At 37.2% G+C, this 19,157-nt stretch overlaps 1 protein-coding gene and 1 long non-coding RNA gene across 3 annotated transcripts in view; both read left to right on the forward strand.

The window, feature by feature from the left end:
• PLCL1 (phospholipase C like 1 (inactive)) overlaps positions 1-19,157 on the forward strand; it is a 338,334-nt gene that overhangs the window by 108,719 nt on the left and 210,458 nt on the right. The window lies entirely within an intron of this gene.
• The window catches only part of LOC306656963, a 174,101-nt gene that overhangs the window by 93,174 nt on the left and 61,770 nt on the right, over positions 1-19,157 (forward strand). The window lies entirely within an intron of this gene.

The following is a 19,157-nucleotide window of genomic DNA, read 5'->3' on the forward strand; positions in this document are numbered from 1 at the left end:
CTTTGCAAACCAAAGCACAAAAGCCCTTCGTATTTTGATTTATGAGCAGTTTAATTTCCCAGCTCAATGAGAAAGGTTATGGAAATGAAATTGAAAGTCTATTTATGCCTTTAGTATCTAGTGAATGTATTTCTTGTGAAAATCTGGTTTATATTAAAAAATAGCAAACCATTCAGGTAATTTCAGGCATCTTACCAGTTGTTGAGTATTACTTGTAATGGCATGGGACCTATGAAATAGAAAAAACAGAAGCCCTTTATTAGTTGGGGTCCTTTTCAAAGTTTGGGGGTGAAAACTTGTTAGCTGTGGTAAGAATGTATGCCTTGATTATAAATATTGACATGCCCAAATGCACTTACACTTAATTTTGATAGTTATAAGCTTTTAATAAAAACAAATAATTAAATTAAATAAAAATTAAAGATATAGAAATAAAATTGTAATAAATGAATAAGTATTCCTTTACCTTATGCTTGGAGAAAGATACCTGGATTTACACACTAAGACCAGTTTCCATCCCTCAATTCCTGTGCTTACCCCACTCTTCCCACCTCTTTACCTTCTACCACACTCTCTCCCACCTGAAATGCACTTCTTTGAACTAAGGCCCAACAGAAATTGTGCCTTTCCCAAAATAGCAGCTGATTTTCCAGTCCATGCTGATTATTATTTTATCAGAATATTCACAAATCTTATCATTAGCATCTCACAATTTAACACTAGTTATGTAACATCATGCATCCTATGTTTCTATAATTTTCCCCTTTGCATTTGGACTATGTTATTTAAGGAAATCACCCTGTCTGGCAGAATTCTGGGGGGTGGGGGTGGGGAAGAGAGAGAGAGGGGGGGGGAGGAGGGAGGGAGGGAGGGAGAGAAACACAGGTTGATGAATTCCTGTGGCTTGGGAATTGAAAGCAGTTATATCAAAAGACAGTCCCCTTATTTTCAGGTGAACCTTCATTGACATTGACAATGGCAGAAGCTCTGATAGGATTCACCTTTATGTTTAAGTTAATTTGAGTTGTAATAAATCTGAATAACAACAGTAATATAGTCCTTACTCTGTCATGTATTATATTCTTTTACACATATCACCCTATTTAATCCTCACAAATGCATGAGCAGAACTGTTATTATTGACACTTTTCCAGGAAACTGAAGTGCAGAGGGCTACAGTGATTTAAAGAACTGTAGTCTCAGAGCTGGGACCTGCTTGATCGCCTTGCTCTCAAGCACTGTGGAGGCCTGCAAACACTCTTCATTCTGGGGGTCACAAGTAGGAAAGTACTCACTGTATTCTGAGGACTTAAATGGTTGACTGAAAATTTGGAGCATGTATAGATTAAATATTTAGGGTTCCCATAATAATTAGAAATGATGTAGAACTGAACATAGAATATATGAAGGGACTACAGATTTCAACTCTGGTTTTCCTGCCAATTTGTTGAATAAATTAGGCAGTCATACCATCATAAAATGTGGCATGATATTATAATTGTTTTTAAGATGGAAATCATAGTTTATAAATGAAAAGATTGAGAATACCTCTTGATTTAATAAAAGTATGGCATTTGCCAGTACATGGATGGAACTGGAGACTATCATGCTAAGTGAAATAAGCCTATTCCCCTCAAAACCAAAGGTGGAATGTTCTCTCTGATATGCAGATGTTAACACACAATAAGGGTTTGGTGGGGGAGGGAAGAATAGAAGTTCAATGGATTAGATAAAGAGGAATGAAGGGAAGAGAGGGGCGATGGGGATAGGAAAGACAGTAGAACGAATCGAAAATAACTTTCCTATGTTCCTGTATACACAACTAGTGTAACTCGATATCATGTACAACCACAAAAATGGGAAGTTATACACCATGTATGCATGATGTGTCAAAATACATTCTACTGTCATGTATAACTAAAAAGAACAAATAAAAAATTAAAAAAAAATACCTCTTTACTTGATGGATTTTTCTAAGTAGTGCTGATGATATATTTCTTAATAATCGAATTTATGAATAAAATGACCAGAAAATTATCAATACATGCAGTTTTACATAATGAAAATGTTAAAATATTTAGAAAAAAAGTATGTGCGTTTTTGGGTGGTAAGGTAAAAAATATGAAGCAAATTATTCAGAGTTGTGGAAGATTTATTTATATGCTATGCACATATGTTGGGAAAGTTTTAAAAATTGGTTAGCTAGCTGGGTGCAGTAGCACATGCCTGTAATCCTGGTGACTAGGAAGCCTGAATCACAAATTTGAGGCCAGCCTCAGCAACTTAGCTGTCCCAAAATAAAAATAAAAAGGGCTGGGAATATGTCTCAATGGTAAAGCACCCTTGAGTTCAATCCCCAGTACCAAACAAACAAACAAACAAACAAAAAACCAAAACAACAAACTCCAAAACATTTGGTTAGCTTTACAAAAGAATCAGTTTGAATTTGGGGTGAGGTGGCTCAGTTAGTTCTAGCCAGAGAATTGCTTAATTAGTCATCGATATTTAGCTTCTGGGAAGAAATTTCTTACCAAATGAATATATAGTAAACTCTTAGATTTCCCTCACTTAAAATTTTCAATATCTAGTACTTTGGAATGAACTTAAGGTATGCAGTGTGGTGGTTTATAATTCTGTCAAATAATAAATATGACATTGAGAATGTAAGGTTTGTTTTAGCCACTCATAGCCAAAGAGAAATTCTGTATCCACATGTTTTAATGTGTTTCCCAAAGCCCAAGGACATCTATCACAAATGTTAACAGTCTACTAGTTGTACTTAATCTACAGCTTTCCTCCACTCACTCACTCATTCCTCCTCTTTATCAGCTGAGTCTCCTGTCCAACCTTCCCACACCTTTGTCATTAACATCTTCTTATTTTGATCTCTCTTCTAACTGATGACCTGCTTTTTCTACATGCTTTTTAGTTCAATAATATTTAAATTTACTCCCTTCCTAGAATATCTATATTTTCTTCTAGAACCCTGCTATTATTTAGACATTGAATATCTCCTAAATTAGGAGGTGCTGTGGACCTTTAGGGGGAGAGGTTTTGTAGGAGGGTCTTAGACCATCATGGTATATCCTCAAACCCTGACCCCTTCTTTGTTCCCTTTTGCTTTCTGGCTGATGATATGAACAGGTTGGTCTGCCATGTGTCCTCTGTCATTGTCATTCAGCACTCCTAGCAGAGGCCCAAAGCAATAAGTCCACCTAATCTCAGAGTGGAACTTCTAAAATTATAAGACAAAATAAGCCTTTTGTCTTAATAAATTAATGATTTCAGGTATTTTGTTTCAGTGACTGAAGCTGACTAACAATTCCAAATGAAATTCAGTCTTGTTTGAAGGTTGTCTTTTCTTCTATTCAAACTAGGTTAACAGTTATGACTTTCAATTTGCCTCTTATGGTCCTATTTTCCCTCTCATCTTTATGAATACTCCAGTTCACAGCATGTCAGCAAATAACTTGTCAAACTTCAGGAGGCTTATTTTTTTTTTTAAATCTCTAAAGAATATATGAGTAGCTCCAGTAACAGGGCAGCAATGCTCCAGAGCTCCCAAACCATTCCTGTGGAGGAGGTCAGATCCTGCAGTAGAAACTCAGTAATAGATGGTGACATGTATGAGAACAACCGAGTGTGCTAATTCTGGGATGAACCTGCCTGGGGGTTTTATACTGCTGCTTTATCTCTCCAAAGCAAACTAAGAGATTTTGGTTTCCCTATTTTAGTCTATTCTTTTAGAATCTTTCCATGTTATTCTTCATCTTTTTGTGTAATTTCCCCCCATGTTTGCATAGCCATTCACCCTTACATTTTTTGTTACAAACTTTTAAAATCAAATTATAATTTACTTGATACTTTAATAAATTATTTATTTAATTTAAGTATATTCATTTGAAGTTTCTAATCATTAAATAAAAGCCTGCTGTCACTTGCCATAAACAGAAATAAGATGAAAAGAAAACAGTCTTCAGTTACTTTTTTTTTTTTGGTGGTACTGGAAATAGAACTCACAGCCTTCCTCATGCTAGGTAAGTGCTCTATTCTACCACTGAGCTATGTCCCAAGCCCTAGAAAGCAGTCTTGGTATTTTAGCTACTATTGTTCTGTGCACTGAACCTTAAGCCCATTCTTTTTTTCTTGAAAAGGGGGTACAGGAAGTGTTCTGGTTATCATTTACTATAAAACAAGCTACCCAAAACTTAGTGGCTTAAAATAACATTTTATTATCATCTTACAGTTTTGTGGGTTGACTTGCTCATCTGGTGGTTCTTCCTTGGGGTGTTTCATGTGGTTTCAGTTGGCAGCTGGGGTGGATCATCTCGGGGCTTGATTAGACTGGTGTTCGTGATAGCTGTCTTATTTGACTGAGTGGTGATTGCTGACCCTTAGCTGGGACCACCTGGGGCTGTTCACCACAGTGTGTACATGTGGTTTGTTCCCACATGTGGCAGCTGGGTTCCAAGAGTGAGTGTTCAAAAAGGTCTTCATGAACTTTAACTCTCACACAAGAAATTTCTTCTAGTTTATATTATCACTCAACATAAATGACTTAATATCAAGGTTAAATCTCTTTGACTCTGTCCTTAGTGGCATTAAACATGTAAATGATGCCTATACTGAGCACTGATTTTGAAGATCAGGCAGCTACTGATACAAAAATTCTCTCTTGACTCCACCTATTTTCAAAGAAGCAAGATAGATTCTATCTAATGCTAGAGATGTGTTTGATAAATATTCAATATGCTCTGAGTGGAATCCATGCTAATGTTGTTGCTACTGGTGTAGTTTTTAGCTCTGAAGATTTATGAAATGTATTGTTATTTTGAAAGTGGTTTTTAAGCACTGTTAGGGTTCTCTCTCTCTCTCTCTTTCAATTTACACTAAATCCCACAATCTACAAAGTATTTATAAGAATGATATGATGAAATGTTAATGATGGGAATGTAACTTTCAACTTTTTTTTTTTTTTTGGTGAAATGATTGATGAGTCATTTTCTTTGCTTTTTCTTAATTCCAAGATTAAGCTGAGTCATAAACATGTTTATAGAAGGTTTCTAAGGAGAGGTACTAGAGTCTGAATTAGAATAAGTATATTCCATGCTTGTATAATTATGTCAAAATGAATTCTGTCATGTGTAACTAAAAAGAACCAATAAAGAAAAAAAAAAAGAGTTTCTAATAACTTAGATGCTACAATAGCAAATCACAGAACAGGATCTAAAATTATTTATACATCTGTACACAGCAATTTATTTCTAAATAAATACGGTTAGAAAAATACTCCAGTAGGTTCATAGTCATTGTAGACATTTTTTTTTTTTTTTCTGTTTCTCTTTAACTTTCTTTCTTTCTTTCTTTTTTTTTTTTTTTTTTTTACTGGGGATTGAATTCAGGGGCACTGTGTCACATTCCCAGCCCTATTTTGCATTTTATTTAGAGAGAGGGTCTCACTGAATTGCTTAGCACCTCACTTTTGCTGAGGCTGGATTTGAATTTGCAATGCTCCTGCATCAGCCTCCTGAGCTGCTGGGATTACAGGTGTGCACCACTGCACCTGGCTCTTTAATTTTTTTTCATCTTTTTTATAATGAGAATGTTTTAGCATGGGCATGTGTAAAATAACTAAATAAGATCCTGTGATCACTAATGTGTATGCTTCAGTGAATCATTAGTTTTTAAATTATATTCATGAATAAGGAATTAAAGTTTTTTGGCCATTTATTTTATAGCCTTACTTGTTCTACAGTGTCATTTTTCCTGTACACCTAAGCTTTTGTCCTTTACACCTATATTAGCAGTCTTATAAACACTCCAGAAGGAAGTGCCACCTCCCAGGTGACAAGGAACCGTCCATGTTCTTTAATGGCAGAGGAAGAAGCTTCCCCACTTTCACTGTGTTTGGTGGCCAGGAAAACTCCTATGTTAATCCAGCTTTTCATTACTCTGACCAAAGTACCCACCATAAACAACCTAGAGGAGGAAAGGTTTCTTTTGGCTCATAGTTCCAGAGATTTCTGTCCATAATTGGCTGGTTCATTGCTTTGAGCCTGAGGAGAGGCAGAACATCATGGCAGAATGGCATGGCAGAGGAAGTCTGCTCAGTCCATACAGCCAGAAAGGGTGTGTGGGGAGCTTTATATGGGGGCACAGGGATAAGATATATGGTTCCCAAGGGTGTGCCCCAGTGTCCCATTCCTCCAGCCATGCCTCACCTGCCTAAGGTTTCCACCACTCCCTAGTGGTCCATTCAAATTATTAATCCATCAAATGGATTAGTCCATTGATGAGGTTAGAGCCCTCATGATCCAATCATTTCCTAAATGTTCCACCTCTGGACATTGCTGCATTAGGACCAGTCCTTCAACACATGAGATTTTGGTAGACATTCCAGATTTGAACTGTAACAGCTCCCATCTTCACTTGGCGGTGACTGCAGCTCTGTTACAGTAGACCAGCAGGGGTGGTCTGGCCCAGTTCTGTGACTCACAGTGACTCACTGGAATCCTCAGCAAAAACTCCTTCCCCTTCCCTTGTCAGCTTTTAGGAGCTTTAGGAGGTTAGGTAGAGGGGGTGTGAAGTGAAGCAAAGGGAGTGACACAGAAGGCTTTCTTCTTTTGCCTCTTCTATTTTTGTTTCTCCTTCATCTTGGATCATCTCATTTTTGCTCTACTTTATTTCAGATTATAGGATCATGATTAGTTTCAGATAGTTTCAGATTATAGGATCATGGAAAGAAAAAGAGAAAAAAAGCCCAATATACTTAATACAATCCATTTATTGTATCAAACATTGCCTGAGGTTGTTCTCTTGACATTTGTTTCTCCTGTAGTACACAATCACTGAGTGTCTAGTGGGAGGTAAGAGGAAGTCATTTTCATGGGGTGAATCTGAATGGAAAAATGTGCAGTCATTTGTACAAATGACAATTAGTCATAGAACTTTCAAAATAAAGAAAATACATTACTAAAGCCCTGTAAAAATTATGGGCAACCTACAAGTAATTAAAGTAGTCCGAAATGGAATATGTGCCATTTGGGATCTTTTAAATAGATCACACTTTTGTAAGAGAAGATAGTGGCCTTTTAGCATTACCACATATCCCAGCCTCCCACTTTAAACAGATGCTTTTGAAAATAACCAAGGAGGATTTTCAGTTACTACAGTGCTTCAAGAAACCACACGATTCTGGTCATTAGAAACACTGCTTAATCAGATCTGTTCGTCACACAATAGAATACATGCAAATGATAATTGAACTCAACCTCAGATGTTTGGCAGTCAAACTTTTTGGTGAAGTATTTTGAGAGAAAGAAGTTTGGGTTCTTTTTGATTTGATGAAATTATGTGGAAATTAAGGAGTCAAAAATGAAATAACTGAAACTTGTTTTTCTTAATAGTTTATTGTGAAATGAGACCTCATTTTCCTACTATGCTTTATTCTTTGATACATTTCATTTCCTTGTAACTTTAGGAAAAGTGATGTATGTTCGCAGATATTAGTCTATTAATTTTCACCTTATAACTGTCAGTGGTTAGGCTTGTTGAGCTACAAAGGACAAATATTGAAGTGGAATTGTAATCCAGTAGGTTATCTATCTGCTTCCCTGGTTTTCAGGGAATTGTCTCACTCCTATCAGGACACATCTTGGTGGTAGTGGGGGGAATGTTTGTAGTTTTATTAATTGCATTTTAAACTTAAAGTTTCCACATAAAGGAAAAAGAGACCAGCTGCCATCAAAGTTATTGCTGTTTGGGAGTAGTTTATTTGGTTTATTGTACCCTTGATTATCTCCTTTTTTCCCCTATAGTCTATTGAAGGATCAGAAAGCTTCTTTTTACAACATTCATGTTGCATTCTGCATCAGGGCTCTGAATGAGCAGGTACTGTGGAGAGCAGGCTCAGAAGAGAGGGCTCAGCTGGAGGATGGCAGGAAAGGTAAATGAGGGGTTTGGGCCATGTCACATTTCCTCAGCTTACTCTCTTAAATTTCACATGGGTAAATTCTGACTGGAATGAAAACAAGCCCACTTGGACAGGAAAAGAGGACTGGGAGGTATCTCAGAAGGAAAGACAGAACCTAAGTGGTGTCTTTTTGCAGGCAGCTAAGCCTGGTCTCCCTTTGTCTCTACAGACATGCTTAGATCTGGTGGAAGTCAGACTTACACTCCTGGCCATTGTCTCACCCACCTCACGGCAGCATTCTGGAGTAGTTGCTCTAATTTGTAGTAGTCTGATGATATTTTAGGGTTTTTAATTTTTTTTTAAGAATAAAGTCATTGACCCAGAAAATTACCAGGAGGCTCAGCGGTTGCTACATGCAGCAACAACTTAAAAGGCAGTCTACACTGAGTGGTCTTCAGTCAAGCTACTCATTTCTCCATCCACATTCCCCTCATTCTTTTCCTGTTCTTGGCAGAAGCTACCAGTACCTTTACACAAATAGTCCTGGTAGGGTTTCTGTCCTATTTTTCAGAGAGGGCCTTATTGAGTGTGTATGATTTGATGAGGAACATTTGGAAAGACCTCTTGCTTTCCACCAACCAAGTAATGAAGTAATCTTTTATTTATTTATTTATTTATTTTATTGTAAACAAATGGGATACATGTTGTTTGTGCGTGGGTTAAAGGCATACCATTTGTATAATCATAAATTTACATATGGTAATGTTGTTTGATTCATTCTATTATTTTTTCCCTTTCCCCCACCCCTCCCACCCTTCTTTTTCCTCTATACAATCCTTTCTTCCTCCATTCTTGCCCCCCTCCCAAACCCTAACCCTAACCCTAACACTAACCCCTCCCACGCCCCCCCTTATGTGTCATCATCCACTTATCAGCGAGATCATTCGTCCTTTAGTTTTTTGAGACTGGCTTATCTCACTTAGCATAATAGTCTCCAATTTCATCCATTTGCCTGCAAATGCCATAATTTTATCATTCTTTATGGCAGAGTAATATTCCATTGTATATATATGCCACAGTTTCTTTATCCATTCATCAATTGAAGGACATCTATATTGGTTCCCACAATCTGGCTATTGTGAATTGAGCAGCTATGAACATTGATGTGGCTGTATCTCTGTAGTATGCTGATTTTAAGTCCTTTGGGTATAGGCCAAGGAGTGGGATAGCTGGGTCAAATGGTGGTTCCATTCCAAGTTTTCTAAGGAATCTCCACACTGCTTTCCAGAGTGGCTGCACTAATTTGCAGCCCCACCAGCAATGTATGAGTGTACCTTTCTCCCACATCCTCGCCAACACGTGTTGCTTGTATTTTTGATAATCGCCATTCTAATTGGGGTGAGATGGAATCTTAGGGTGGTTTTGATTTGCATTTCTCTTATTTGAAGTAATCTTTATTTCTGTATTCCCAGGATTAAATTCAATGTGAAGTATAAAGTATTATAATAAAATTATTTTTTGAATTTTTTCATTGCTACCCAGATTGGTTGAGTCTTAAAGGGGATGTGGAGGGGTTAAGTGTATTAGACAGGAAGTTGTTGAAACTGGAGGGTTATGGTCATTTTATGCACTTTACTCATGTATCCTTAATTTCACTTAAGGATAGGTTATCAAATAAACTGCACAGATCAGAAGTGGGCTATTTCAGAAGAAATTATTTATAGTAGGAAATGAATAAGACATAATGTGACTAAGGAACCCACAGAATTGCCAGTTTTTCTCTTTTAGGCTTCTGTTATCTTCCCTACACTTTCTGCCTTGGTCCATTATTATTCATGTTGGTGGCATGGCCCTCTGATACCCATTCCATACAGCTGTCATCTCACAAAACATGGCTAGTTTCTGTGCTTTTCTTTTCTGGAATGAGGTTATACTAGGAACTTTGGAATTTTCTTCAACTTGTGATGGTTTTGGAATTGCCAAGCTAGGACCTGTCTTTTTAGTGGACAATGTCTTTAGTTTGTTTCCTGTTGCTATAACCAAATACCTGGAACTGGATAATTTATACAGAATAGAAGTTTCTTGATCTCATGGTTCTGGAAGCTGGAAAGTATAAGAACATGGTACCAGCATCTGGTGAGTAACTTTTTTCTTCATTGTAACATGGCAGAGTATATAACATGGGGAAGAACTTGAGCCTCTTCATCTTCTTATAAAGCCACTAATGCCAGAATGGGAGGTCCCATCTTCATGACCTTATCTGATCTTAATTGCCTCTTGGACACCCCACCTCCAAATGCCAAACACATGTCTGGGGACTAATTTTCCAACACTTGAAATTTTGGCAGACACATTCTAATCATGGCACACAGTTATTCCCCATTTCTAGGTACTCATGCTTTCTTGATAACTCAATTTTCTTGCCAGTGTATAGAAAGGTGTTTTCAATTTAGTTCAATTAAAGAACTAATCCTTAACCTCCTGCTATGAGCAAGACATTATTCTTGGTATAGTTAAGTTTTCAAAGGTGATTGAGATGTGGGCTGGGGCTTCAAGTTAATATTAAAGTAAGGTTGGGAGATGGGGTCCAGAATGGTGAAGAAAAAGAACATTTTGAGTATTTCACTGTGAGCATTTTAAGGGAGGGAAGATATTATTAAATAGGGAGGCAACCTTATTCACTCAGGCCTTATGGTTTTGTTTTCTCCTTCTCTTCCTTTGGTGAGTATGTTAGTCAACTTTTTGTCCCTATAACCAAAAACAAACCTAGAGGAGGAAATGTTTATTTTGGTTCATGTTTTCAGAGGTTCAGTTCACAATGTCCAACTCCATTGCTGTGGGCCCAAGATGAGGTAAAGGGTAGTGCTGAAGGAAAGCTGATCAGTACATGGTGATCAGGAAACAGAAAAAGAGAGAGGTGAAGTGGCTATAGGGAAGGTGAACCCTTCTAGAACATGCCCCCCAATGGCCTACCTCCTCTAGCCACTCCCCACCTGTCTATAGCTACTACCAATGTAGTCCATTCAAACTGATTAGGTCACAACTCTCATAATCCAATCATTTCACCTCTGAAGATTCCTACATCAACACAGGAGCTTTTGGATGATACCTCATATCCAGATCATAAATTCTGCTCCTGGCTCCCCAAAGTTCATGTTCATCTCACAGTGCAAAATACAAGAGCCCTCTAGTCTTAGCAGTTCTAGCATTGCCCAAAAGTCCAAGTCCAAACTCTCCCTTGAGACTCAAGGCAAACTCTTGGCTGTGACCCCTTGTAAAAATCAAAAGCAAGTTACACATATCCAATATACAATAACACAGAGTAAACATTCCCATTTCAAAGGGAAGGAATATGGGCATGGAAAGAAGGGGTGGAACCAAAACAAGACTTAAACCTAGCTGGGAAAACAAGTTCTGTAGCTCTACATCTGGCATCAAGGATTTATGGCAGTGAGATATGCCCTCCAGAGGACTCAGGCTGTCCCACCCCTTTGGTCTTGCTATTTGTAGTGCTCATGGCTTCTCTCTTATCCCAGCTCTTTCTGCAGGCAGCAGCTTTCCCCAGCAGATAGTTCACATTCCTGATACCTCTTAATTCCTAGGATCTCTATTCCAGCTTTGAATTCACCTTCACAGCTTCATACATTGCCTTCTCAAGGGCCGCTCACAGAGATTCTGACCCTGTTACACTTTGCCTGGCCTCCCAGGCATTCCTTTGAAATCTTGTTGGAAACCTTCATGATCCTCTAACTCCAACATCTAGCATTCCTGCCAAATGAATGCCATATATATAACACCAAGCTGTTGCCAGCTTGCACAGTAGCTGGTCCCCCTGGGACCCTGGGTGGAACAGCATCTGAGTGCCTGGGCGACTGAGTGTGGTGAAACGACTTCCTAGGCCCCACTATGTTAGCAGAGTTCCCCCCACCCCATGTATTCTCAAAGGAATTTTCCGTTTTACACCCTTAAGCCTGTAATGAGTGTGACCTTGCAAAGTCCAGAGATGCTCTCAAGCCAACTTTCCTGTTGTCTCTGTGCAAAGTACTTAGCTTCTCTTTAGTGGTGGTGTCTCTTCAACATATCTTCTTTAGCCTCAATTTTATATATGCTCTTCTGATTAAATTCCAAGTTTAAAATCCTTCAGCTCTGCTTTCTGCTCCTGATTCTCACAGTAAACCTGGCTATAAGCTGCCAGCAAAATTCATGCCACTGCCTGAATGCTATTTTAAATTAAATCTTATACAAAGTCTCAGGACATGGGCAAAATATAGATGTTCTTTGCCAGAATGTAACATGAATAACCTCTAGTCCAATTTTCCAACAGAATCCTCATTTCCATCTGAAACCTCATTGAACAGTCTTTATTGTATGCTTACCATTGGCATTCTGGTCTTCTGAGCTCCCTCTAGAAACACCCAGTAAGCTTTGCTTTCAGCATTCTAAGACTTCTCTAGCCTGTATCTCCAAACGTTTACAAAGTTCTCCTAGTCAGTTTCTAAAGCTTCTGAACCACTTGGTCAGGTCAATCACAGTAAGAACACACTCCTGGTACCAATTTCTTTTATTAGTTTTTTGTTGCTATGACCAAAATATGTGAAAAGAACAACTTAGAGGAGAAAAAGTTTAGTTTGGATCATGGTTTCAGAGTCTCAGTCCATGGTTAGCCAACTCCATAGCTTTGGGCTCACAGAGAGGCAGAACATCATGTTGGAAGACTGGTGGTAGATGGAAGGTGCTCAGCTCAAGATAGTCAGGAAGCAGAGAGAGAGGGGGATGTGACTATAGGGAAGGTGAACCCTACTAGGGCTTGCCCCCCGTGACCCACCTCCTTCCAGCCATGCTGTAACTCCCTATAGTTTTCATCCACTTTATCCAATCCAACTAATTAGGTTAACATTCTCACAATCTGATCATTTCACCTATGAATATTTAACCTCTGAATATTCCTACACTAACACATGAACTTTTGGGGCACACTTCATATTCAAGCCATAGTAGTGAGGTTTAGGATCAATCTATAAAAAGTGAGAACTTAATGAAGGAAAAATTTTAAAATATCTGCTCTTAGAAACCCACCATGTATGAGTGAAGTAGTTACTGGAGCTGTTTTTTAAAAGGCTTAATTTTGACTTAAGGTTATGGAAAGAGAACTTCTAAAATTTCAGTGAATAGGGTGGACACCATTTCCTGGGTGATTCTTAATTATTCAGTATCTAATTATCCAGTTGGAGAATTATATAAGTTGTCCTTTTTTTACTCCTCTTTTTTCCTTCTGCCTCCCTCTCATCTTTGTATTATTTCTATGTATCGATTCCTCCATAGCTGATCATAAAGAAAATAAAAAGATTAATAGATTAATTGCCATATTCAGAAAGGGGGTTGAGGAAAGTCTGTGATATTTAGATAAAATGAGAGCAACTGGTGAATTGGCTATTCATTCTGGTTCATTATCTTCAGGGATAACTGAGACCTGATAGAAGTTCATGGAACTGGGTGGCTGAGTGACTTGAGATCAAGAAATATATTGAGGTTGGGAGGAAGTTTATTGATGTAATACATTTTTTTTTTGTACTGGGAATTGAACTCAGGGCACTTGACCACTGAGCCACATCCCCAGCCCTATTTTGTATTTTATTTAAAGACAGGGTCTCACTGAGTTTCTTAGTGTCTTGCAGTTGCTGAGGCTGGCTTTGAACTTGAGATTCTCCTACTTCAGCCCGCTGAGCTGCTGGGATTACAGGCGTATGCTACTGTGCCCAGCTAGATGTAATCGTAATAGTTTAGAGTTTGCTCTTCTTTTAGATATTGTCCTGAATGAGATTACATGATGATTTTGTAAAGTCTTCCTTTATGCAAATGTATTTGTGGGGTATAGTATTTAAATTTATGAGCCAAAAATAAACTTCCTGGAAGAGTAATCTAGATTAAAAATGATTATAGCTATAGTGATACATGGTATGAGATGCTTCCAGAAATCTGTAAGACAAATGTTAAGAGCATTTTAACTCAACACACTCAACTCTAATGCATCTCAACCAATTACAGTTTATGGTGACTGTCATTCAATATTAGCAGCTATAGTTAAACAATGAGTACTATAAAAGGAGTATGTTTATGGTTCCTTCTCTTATCTCAGAAAAAAATGGTTTGGTTGCCAGTAAGTAATTTTTTTTTTTTTTTTTTTTTTTTTTGGTTAGGCTCTCTTCTTGGCTGTAAATGGGCAGGAAGTTATCTTCCAAGGAAGTTCTTTCTTCAACTATATTTTTTTAAATTGTATGAGCAGGAAATAATATCTAACATGATAAATTACCTAGTGAATGAGCAAATCCACTTTCAGTTTGTGGAAGTTTATGAATGTGTGGCCATAGTGGTAGTGTCCATTAGTGCTGAGAAGGAAATAACTGATCACTGTTTGCATTTTGACCTTGCGGAGACAGCACACCTACAACCACATGCCTTTCCTATAACTGCAGCTACCACATCAGGAGGCTTCTTTTTTCCCTCATATTAAAAAGTACGATGAAGATGTTTAATACTATTTGAATGATGTGTTTTTAGCTAAAGAGAATTACAAGTTTAAAATCTGTTCTCTGGAGACAACTTTTTTTTTTTTTTTTTAAGATCTAGTTGACAAAAATTGTATATATTTATGGTGCAGAGTATGATGGCATGATACTTTTATATATGCATACTTTGTGGTAAGCTTAAATCAAACTTATTAACTTGTCTTTCACCTGGTATACTTAGAATTTTTTGTTGTGAAAACAAGAAGTGCCTACTTTCTTAGCAGTTTTCAAGTATACAATATATTATTAACTACAGGCTGAAAAAGATCTCTTGAACTTATTTATCATGTCCAACTGAATTTTTACATTTTGACCAACATATCTCTTCCCACCTCTCACCATAGTCCTGTCAACTGCCATTCTATTCTCTGCTTCTACAAGTTAGATTTTTTAAATTCCACAAGTCAGTGAAATCCTGCAGCATTTTTCTTTCTGTGCCTGGCTTATTTTACCTGACTTAATGTCCTGTAGATATATCTATATAGTTTCAAATGACAGGATTTCCTTTTTATTTTTTTCAGTCAGAGTAGTATTCCATTCTCTCTCTTTCACTCTGTGTGTGTGTGTGTGTGTGTGTGTGTGTGTGTGTGTGGGTTCCTTTTCCATTCATTCATTGAAGGGCACTTAGGTCGACTCCATATTTTGGGTATTGTGAAAATGTTGTAGTTAACATGGAATTGTAGATACATGTTTGATGTGCTGATTTCATTTTCTTTGAATATATACCCAGAAGTGGGATTTCTTATTCATATAGTACTTTCATTTTTAACTTTTTGAGGAATTTTCACACCATTTTCCTACAAAATGAATAGGTTTTTCTTTTCTTCACATGTTCATCAATCCTTATTGCTATAGTTTGGATTTTTTTTTATACAACACCTAGATTTTATTCCATTATATCACTACGTAATCTGTTTAGATTAATGATATTACTTCCTAAACTTTCCAACTATCAACTCACTCTCTCCAGGAACATTTAAACTGCCTTGAGAATTCTACCACTGCATCCGTGGATGGCACTTCCTGCTCCCCAAATAGGCTAAACCTCCCTGATATTATCTGCTTTCATCTCCCAGTAGTTGGGGTTGTTAATAATTACACATGACCAGTCTTTTGATAGAAATGTCTGTTAGACTAACTGGCTAGAGTTTCCTGAAATGCCTCTTGGAGGATATGATAAGTCATTCACCCCTGAGTTAGTTTGGGTCTTGAATGTCCCTATAGGCCCATGTGATGAAGGTATACTTCTCAATCTGTGGTGCTACTGGGAGATGGTGGCACCTTTAGGAGGTGGGGCCTAGTGGAAGGAAGTTAGGTTATTGGGAGCTTGCCCTTAAAGGGGATGTTAGGACCCTGGCCTCTCCTTTTCTTTTGTTCTTTGCTTCCTGGCTACCATGAGGGGAATAGTCTTTGTCTGCCACATACTTCCACTGTGGTATACTGTGCTGCCATAGTCCCAAAGCAATGGAGCCAAGCAACCATGACCTGAAACCTCCAAAACTGTAAGTCAAAATAAATGTTTTTTCCTTTGAAATAGATTATCTCAGGCATTTTGTTGTAAGAAATGGAAAGCTGATTAACACACTTTTGTCTTTTTGAAAGTAGTCATTCTAACAGGCTTGAGACACTCTCTCATTGTGATTTAATTTGCATCTCTTTGATGATTAGTGATGTTGAACATTTTTTCATGTACTTTTTGGCCATTTATATGCCCTCTTTTGGAAAATATCCATTGAAGTCTTTTGCCCATTTTAAAATGAGATTATTTGTTTTCTTGCTGTAGAGTTGTCTGAGTCCCTTAATATATTTTGGGTTTTAACCACTTACCAGATGTATGGTTTGTAAATATTTTCTCCCATTCCATGGGTTGTCTCTTTACTCTGTTGAATGTTTTGATTACTTTGCAGATTTTTTTTGCAATATCATTGTCTAGACAAGTGTTTTGAAATTTCCCCCTATGTTTTTATTCCAGTAGTTTTAAGATTAAGCTCTTACATTTAAGTCATTAATCCATTTTGAGTTGCTTTTAATATTTGGTAAAGATAAAGTTCAATTTAATTCTTCTGTATGTGGATATCCAATTTTCTCAACATCATTTATTGAAGAGACTATCCTTTCTCACTTGTGTGTTCTTATCACCTGCGTCAAAGATCAGTCAAATGTCAATTCATGGATTTATGTCTGGGCTCTTTATTTTGTTATATTGGTTTATATATCCTACATTGTGCCAGTATCACACCATCTTAACTACTGGTGCAATGTGGAATGTTTTGAAATCAGTTAATGGGAGGCCTCCAACTTTGTTCTTTCCCAAGATTGTCTTGGCTGTTTGGGTCCCTTAGGATTCCATGTGAATTTTAGGATTTTTTTTCTATTTCTGTAAAAAGTGTCATTAGAATTTTGATAGGGATTGCAGTGAATTTGTAGATCATTTTGAGTAACAAGAACATTTTAATAATATTAATTCTTCCAGTCCATCAACATGGATATCTTTCCATTTATTTGTAACTTCTTTGATTTCTTTCATCAACTTTTTATAGTTTTCATTGTACAGATATTTTACCTCTTTGTTTAAATGCATTCCTAAGTTTTATTTTTTGAAGCTATTGTGAGAAACATAATTTTAAAACAAACATAAACATCACACAGTTACAATGAAAGATTAAATAGAAACCAATCAGATGTTTTACAAAAGAATTAAAGAACCTAGTCAATTAGTCCCAAAGAGTTTTATTTATTGTAAAATAAAACTAAAGGAAAGATCAAAGTCAAGCACAGTGGTGCACATCTATATCACAGACTTGCAAGACTGAGGCAGGAGGATCACAAGTTTGGGGCCAGTCTCACAACTTAGTGAGACCCTGTCTCAAACTATAAGGGGATGGAGGTGTAGTTCAATGATAGAAATCTCCTGGACTTAATCTCCAGTACTAATGCACAGGAAAAAAAAAAAAACCTTAAGAATTATGATCTTTTCCATGTAGAGGAAGACTGACTTGGGGCCCCATACTTTTCTTAAATATTTCAGATACTACCTCTTGACTGCACTGACTTTGTGCTTTGTACTTGGGATTGGTCCAACAAGATCCAAAACTGGCTATAAATAGAGAAGTTACTTCCAAACTGTCTATGGCAACAACTTGTTTGGAATTCAGATCCAAATGTTCACCTTAGCCATGATCACATTTATGTCTCACAGATATTTCAGGTTTTACATGTTTAAATTTCTTGAACTTCCTCTTGAATGATACTTTTTTGTAGTCTTCAAGAGTAAACAATGCCTCTATCTTTTTAGGACTTTGGGAGCCATCTTTGACACTTCCTTCTATAATCAACACACCACCAATTTGTATTAATTGTACTTCCAAAGTATACCTTTACCAACTTTCCAAGTCCACTGCCATTGCCATTTGATAATCCAAGCCGGAATCCCTACATTAATCTTTTAATCTTGTATCTTCCACATTTTATTTCTTCAAATTCTTTTCATACAATGGCTAGAACGTGGTACATCTTTTCTACCATATCATAGTGTTCTCAAAATAGAGTGTTTTTGACAAGATAGACGTTCAGTTGTCTCTCAATATCTAAGCTATGCAAGTGGTATTCAAACTGCTCACACTTGTTTACCATACTCAAAACATCGTGCTTGTTTTGGACCCAAGTATCCGCTTATTTCTATCTCCCAGCAGCAAATAATGGGGAAAAAGCCAAGGAACACATACTTGGTCCTCTTAAGGGGAATACCTAGAAGCTTGAGAGATTATACAACTTCTTGAAGGTCACATAACCATTTAGTGGCAGGGTTGATTGGATCTGAAGTTTGTATGATTCCTAAGCCACTAGGCCACTATTGTGGGGACAGAAAGTGTATAATGGCTCCATTTAAAATTAACACTGAAGATGTTAAAATCCATATTTTGAAATAATCATGTACACTTTATATCAGTCTTAAGTGGAGATCCAAAAATGGTAGTATTAAGAGTGAAAAGATAATGAAATAGAAATAAGAACATCTGTGTTGTTCGTGAACACAAATGTTAGGGAAGATACTATTCATGTATGTGTGAATTGTGAAGTATATGAAACAAATAGATCAGCACCATAAGAAAAAACACATAAATCTTCAGTGGCAACATCTCCTTTAGGAGTTCTAAACTGGAATGGAGCAAAATCCTCACAAAATTAATAACTTAATTTTCTATTCAATTTCTTGTCTATATCCATTTAGTTAGCTTCAGTAGAGAGATGTTTCCAAGTGGAAGTAGGTATTCTCTTAAGTTAACATTAAGCAGAAGATAGATGAAAGCAGACTCCAGAATACCTAAAGTAGTGACTTTTAATCCTGAATTACTGAGGGCGAATTTAAAAAGCCCTGATCCAGGGCTGCAACTGTGCTTACAAAATCAGGAACCTGAGGATGGGATCTGTATTAATTCGCTCAAACTGCCATAACAAAGTACTGCAGCCTGGGTGGTTTAAACAACAGGAATTTATTTTCTCGTGATTCTGGAGGCTGAAGTGCCAGATCATGGTACTGGTAGGTTGGTTTTTCTGATGCTTCTTTTCTTGGCTTGCAGGTAGCTGTCTTTTCTTCCCTGTTTGTTCACATAGTCTTCCCTGTGTTTGCATGGCCTCGTCTTCTTCTTTTCTTTTTTTGTTAAACTAGAATTGTAGAA

This window comes from Sciurus vulgaris (genome assembly GCF_902686455.1).
Source record: "Sciurus vulgaris genome assembly, chromosome: 3".
NCBI lineage: Eukaryota > Metazoa > Chordata > Mammalia > Rodentia > Sciuridae > Sciurus > Sciurus vulgaris.